Source organism: Piliocolobus tephrosceles, unplaced genomic scaffold (genome assembly GCF_002776525.5).
Source record: "Piliocolobus tephrosceles isolate RC106 unplaced genomic scaffold, ASM277652v3 unscaffolded_26042, whole genome shotgun sequence".
Classification (NCBI taxonomy): domain Eukaryota; kingdom Metazoa; phylum Chordata; class Mammalia; order Primates; family Cercopithecidae; genus Piliocolobus; species Piliocolobus tephrosceles.
In genome coordinates, this window is record NW_022308802.1 from 9,079 (window position 1) to 13,519 (window position 4,441).

The 4,441-nt window shown below is 55.6% G+C and overlaps 1 long non-coding RNA gene across 1 annotated transcript; it reads right to left on the reverse strand.

The window, feature by feature from the left end:
- Positions 1-347: 347 nt before the first annotated feature.
- LOC113221585 lies at positions 348-4,288 on the reverse strand. The gene is made up of 2 exons (XR_003307950.1): positions 3,581-4,288; positions 348-675 (listed from the first exon to the last, which is right to left on the reverse strand). It is a non-coding gene; the product is annotated as an uncharacterized LOC113221585 (long non-coding RNA).
- Between the last annotated feature and the right edge of the window lie 153 nt (positions 4,289-4,441).

Sequence of the window (4,441 nt, forward strand, 5' to 3'; positions counted from 1 at the left end):
GTTTAGCTTCTCTCTTCCTTCTTTCTGTTTTTTTGAGACTGGGTCTTACTCTGTTGCCCAGGCTAGAGTGCAGTGGTGCAGCCATGGCTCACTGCAGCCTCCACCTGCTGGGCTCAAGTAATCCTCCTGCTTCAGCCTCCCAAGTAGCTGGGATGACAGGCATCCGCCACCACGCCTAGTTGGTTTTTGTATTTTTTGTAGAGATGGGTTTCACCCTGTTGCCCAGGCTGGTCTCAAACTCGTGGGCTCAAGTGATCCTCCTGTCTTGGCCTCCCAAAGTGCTGGAATTACAGGCATGAGCCACTGCACCTGGGCCCCAAAAGAACTTTTGCAGACACACTGGTTCCTTAAGCTCTGGTAAAAAATTTATTACCAAAGCACAGAGGTGTCAAGGGTAGCAGGGGTCCCCCCTGGGGGCCGGCCCTACCCCATCCAGCTTTGCTAGGACACTGGCTGAAGGGCAGGCCACCCAGACGGGGAACTTCACATTCACTGGAGGGAAACTGGGGGCCTCCCTGAGGCTAATCAGGACTGATGAGTATCCCGAAACCAGTGGCAGGAATGCACATTCCAGGGCTTGTTCTAGAAGCTTCTCGGTGATTAAACGGCAGGCCTTGAGTCACATTGCTTCATTTTTTTTTTTCTTTTTCTGTTGCACACTGCAAATGGAAAGTTCTGGAAGACAATAAAAATGGCTGTTAGTGTCTCATTCATTCAGGGAACACCCTCTCTGCCTTCACTTCGTGCCAGGCACCTTCTAGGTACTAGGGATGTCATCTGACCATACGGGATGAGGAGCCCCTGCTGGGCTTAGGACGCGGAGGAGGGGGATGGAGACCACACATTAAACACACGCTTCCCTCCAGATGGGAGCAAGGGCTGTGTGGAAAACAGGTGACATGATGAGCAAGTGGGTGAGGAGGCAGTGAGGATGCCTCATAGAGGATGGAGAGGCCTCGGGTCTCGAGAAGCAGCAGGTGCATAAAACCAGGATGAGGGGAGCCTTCCAGACCTCGGGATGGCAGGTGCAAGGGCTCCGGGGTGGGGTCCAGCTTGGCCTGGTCTAGAATTGGAGGGGAGGGTGTGTGGCTGGCGCATCATGCACAGGGGAGGCAGGGAGCTCGGCCTCAGGCCAAGGCAAGGAGGTGCTGTGGAGAAGAGGCGAGATGACCTTCAAGGCGCTTGAAGATCACTGGGCTCCTTAAATGCCATCTCCTTGTTATGTTCCCAACCAAGGGGCTGAGTGAGTGGCCTCCAGAGAACGCACGGGTGTCAGACAGTGGAGACCCTGGGGGGTTGTCAGGTGTCGGGTTCTAAATGCCCTTTGCCCTGGGTGACAGGAAGGCATTGTGAGACCTACAGGAAGCCTGGGCTCGCTCCATCGATAAACAGGACAAAGCCTCTGCCCTGTGCCATGCCAGAAAAGCAGAGACGATAGAGTCAGACGCAACCCTGCCCTGGAGAAGCTCGATGCCAGCAGAAGGCTGTGACAAGTGACCCCATGGTTGGTCTCATCTGGGACTGAAGGTTTGGAGGAGGCTGCTGAGGGAGTGAGGGTGTTGGGGAGGACCCCGAGCTGTCCGGCCTAGATAACTGGGTGCATGGAGGAGGAGCTCTGTATCAAGCTGGAGAGGTGGAGGAAGGAGTGAGACTGGCACAGAAGGTCATGATTTGACTCTCGGCGCCTCTGGTTGAGGCAGAGAGCCTGCTACTCCACCACAGAGAAAAGGGCCCCCACCCCTTACCACTGGCCCACTCTGTGCGCAGGTGCTCTGCGAGTCACCTGGCACACACGTGTCAGCTTATGCTTCAGCCTCAGATGTGAGGAAAGGTTGTGGGAATGTAGAAGCACTTGTAATCCAAGTGCCAAGAAGAAGGTCGCTGCACAGGGAGACAGGCCGCCAAAAGGAGACGCTATTCAAGATTCCCCTGGACTAGGATCTCGCAATCGCGGCACTGGTGACCACTGGGGCTGGGGGATCCTTTGTGGGAGGGGGTAGAGGTGGGGATCATGCTGCGTGTTGCAGGATGCCAGGCAGCCTCCCAGCCTCCATCGTCCTGTATCCTGATAACCAAGCATCTCCAGACACCGCCAAATGCCCCCAGGGCGGTGCCCAGTTAGACAAAGCACTGAGCTTTGGTTCCAGCCAACGCTGATGAGAGAAATGACGACTCCGGGGACAGAGAGGAGCCTGGAGAAGCCCCTCTTCAGCACACATCCCTGCACCCTTGCCAAAATTTACTGTGAAGTTTGTCTTCGACCTTGCAAACATGCCTGCACATTTACACACAGTGCTGATGGAAGTAAAGCCATCTAGTCCTCACTTCCTCACTGTCAAGTTGACACCTCCATCCACAGGCAGTGCGCGCCAGCAGCTGGGCTGTGCACACAGGCAGCACTGTTTGTAAAAGAAAAATCTGGGAAACTAAGCAAACACCCAGCTGCTGGCTGTGAGGAGTGTCCGTCATCCACACGATGGAGGAGTGTGCGCTACGAACGAGACCCGAAGGCATGGAGCAGCTACCTTTTGTGTATGGGGGGCCAAGGGGGCCAGGCCAAAGGAAAGTAGAGACTACAGGTGGCTGGGTGGAAGGACACAGGGAGGCATGGATGCAAGAAGGGACAGAAGATGGTGAGAGACAGAAAACGTCTTGATGCTATTTTTGAGGCCCTGAATCCTGCTGTGCCTGAAGCTCCCCCTTAGACTTTTCTAGCTACAACAGCCAATCAACCCCCCTTTTCTTTTCTTTCTTTTTTTTTTGAGACGGAGTCTCACTCTGTCACCCAGGCTGGAGTGCGGTGGTGCCATCTCGGCTCACTGCAAGCTCCGTCTCCCAGGTTCACACCATTCTCCCGCCTAAGCCTCCCGAGGAGCTGGGATTACAGGCGCCCGCCACCACGCCCGGCTAATTTCTTTTGTATTTTTAGTAGAGTCGGGGTTTCACCGTGTTAGCCAGGATGGTCTCAATCCCCTGACCTCGTGCTCCTTCCGCCTCGGCCTCCCAAAGTGTTGGGATTACAGGCGTGAGCCACTGTGCCCGGCCTCAACCCCCTTTTCTTTTCTTTTTTTTTTTTGAGACGGAGTCTCGCTCTGTCGCCGGGGCTGGAGTGCAGTGGCCGGATCTCAGCTCACTGCAAGCTCCGCCTCCCGGGTTTACGCCATTCTCCTGCCTCAGCCTCCCGAGTAGCTGGGACTACAGGCACCCGCCACCTCGCCGGGCTAGTTTTTTGTATTTTTTAGTAGAGACGGGGTTTCACCGTATTAGCCAGGATGGTCTTGATCTCCTGACCTCGTGCTCTGCCCGTCTCAGCCTCCCAAAGTGCTGGGATTACAGGCTTGAGCCACCGCGCCCGGCCAACCCCCTTTTCTTAAAGCGAAGTTGAGCCGGGTTTCTGCTACTTGCCATTCCTGGAGGTTGGGAAGTTCAAGGACCCTGTGGAAAAACCCAGCGTCTCCCTGGGAAGCTGGGCCCTGATATGAACGTGGAACAGCCTCTGGGAAGTGTCCCGTGGAGCCTGGGGCAGGGCTGGGCCGAGGGCAAGGGGTGAGAGGGCTGAAGACTCACAAGCTTTTCCCACCTGGATTCCACCTAGGGCACCATCGGGAGGCCAATGGGGTCATATGGGGACACACGCAGATCCTGCAGCAGAGCTTCTAGGTTGTTCCTCAGCATGGCGTAGGGCGGCTTCTCCTCGTACTTGAGGGCCATCACCACCTTCAGGTAATTCTGCAGGGTCTCTGCGGTCAAGACAACCCCCAGCAAGGGAGAGCCTGAGAGGCGTCCCCCAATCTCGATCCTGGGGGTCTGTGCCCAAGAGTGGGGGGTGGGGGACTGAGGAGCACGAGGGTCTCAGCAAAAGTGCCCATTTGCTTGGTGCCCGGCATTGCCAGGGGACTTCAATTTTTTTTCAGGTTTGGAAAACGTCATACACAGGCACCAGGAGAAGGGCATGAACACCCAAGTATCCATCACTCAGTTTCAACACTGATCACCTCACAGCCAATCGCGTTTCATCAAGACCCCTCCCCGGCCTGCAGTGTTTCAAAGCAAATCCCAGCTAGCAATGCAGTCTGCCTGCATATAAATATTTAGCATGTATCTTTAAAGAGGGTGGGCCCTGCCTCACCTCCACCTCCAACCTCTGGTTGACCAGCTTAAAAATCCTTGAGGCCTAGCCGGGCGTGGTGGCTCAAGCCTGTAATCCCAGCACTTTGGGAAGCTGAGATGGGTGGATCATGAGGTCAGGAGATCGAGACCATCCTGGCTAACATGGTGAAACCCCGTCGCTACTAAAAATACAAAAAACTAGCCAGGTGAGTTGGTGGGCGTCTGTAGTCCCAGCTACTCGGGAGGCTGAGGCAGGAGAACGGCATAAACCCAGGAGGTGGAGCTTGCAGTGAGCTGAGATCCGGCCACTGCACTCCAGCCCGGGCAACAG